A 1,319-nucleotide genomic window follows, 5' to 3' on the forward strand; every position below is an offset into this window, starting at 1 on the left:
ACAGAGGGCATTTACTGAAACGTTCGACACTGGGCTCGTCGAACGGTGGGCGGAGTAGTTTTTGAGGTTGGGGCCGCTTTTGTTGTTGTTTTTCGTTCGATTGTAAGGGGGGTTAAAATAAAAACAGCGAGAGGGAGAAAGAGAGATTACTCAAGCTTTGCGCTTATCTGCACTGGAAATGTGGTCGTGGATAACGAGTTTAGTAACTCATTATGTACTGAATGTGCTTATGCACCCGTGAGGGTTACAAATTAAGGCGTTTACACCGTTTCCGTGTATGATGTGACCGCCTACAATAACTTGTCTCAGAGCGTTTCAGCGAGAGGTATTGACACAGTTGGCGACAACCTCTCCAAGTTGTAGTACTTTCAAAGCTTCGTTGAATTTTATCCGAAAAAAACTTACACGTGCACACAATGATGTGATTGCACAGATGATCTTGCCCAATTAATGAGCGTTAAAATATTCGTTTTCAAATGTTTACTTCCGTCGTGCCATTATTATCGATAGCTGGGGCCATTTTTAGGAGCGACCGACCTAACGAATATTTGCCACCTCGGAAAAATTCTGCATCTAGCTACATCGAATTCAATCTCAATTGCATTGGCTCTTTTCCCCGTTTACGATTTTTTCCTTTGCAGTATTTTCATATTGGCAACGCGGTGCTGGTTTTTTTCTTCTAGCGTACCACCACTATAACCAGACGATATACTTTTGCATCGTTCACAATAAAGACGGTTCGCCGGCTCAGTTCGATAATTGGCTTGAAGTTGGCTTCAGAAGGCGATTGGTAACCGGTCTTCATTCGCTACACATCGAAATAGGACCATCCTTACGTGCGTACCTACGCGTTTTTAAGCTGCTCGCAATCATGCCGGTGCTCTACGTTTGGATATTCTGCTGAATATTCGAGGAAACAATGTTATTATTTACTGCCGCATATGCTTTGACGCGCTCGAGGCTGAACCACCGTATATGCATAGGTCTTGAACACAGGCGTTCCGCATATAATACAACGAAACCGCAAATAATTATATAATAAACGTTGTTCTATTGAAATGTCGTTTACGATCAAACGCTGACCACTTCGAATAGTTACTTCGCGAAATGTTCTTTTCTAAATTGTTCAATCTATTAGTATTCACCCTGCAGCAGTTGAGGTTCACGAGTGTCCGTTATTGCTGTTATTTCAACCACGTTCGACTGAAGTGTTGCAGTGATTTAGCCTGACTTCTCGCCACACCTAACGAACACTAAACCTAGGTAAATTGTGCGCCTAGATCCATAGGGCTGCTCGTAGCTTCTAAATGACACCGCGT

General features: G+C 43.1%; 1 long non-coding RNA gene across 1 annotated transcript in view; it reads left to right on the forward strand.

Annotated features, from left to right (window-relative positions):
• The window catches only part of LOC111268813 (uncharacterized), a 7,357-nt gene extending 6,281 nt beyond the window's left edge, over nucleotides 1–1,076 (forward strand). The window contains exon 3 of the long non-coding RNA XR_002685417.2: nucleotides 642–1,076. This is a non-coding gene — a long non-coding RNA (uncharacterized LOC111268813). The remainder of the gene's footprint in view (nucleotides 1–641) is intronic.
• Nucleotides 1,077–1,319: the final 243 nt, after the last annotated feature.

This window comes from Varroa jacobsoni, unplaced genomic scaffold (genome assembly GCF_002532875.2).
Source record: "Varroa jacobsoni isolate VJ856 unplaced genomic scaffold, vjacob_1.0 scaffold_1322, whole genome shotgun sequence".
Taxonomy (NCBI): Eukaryota; Metazoa; Arthropoda; class Arachnida; order Mesostigmata; family Varroidae; genus Varroa; species Varroa jacobsoni.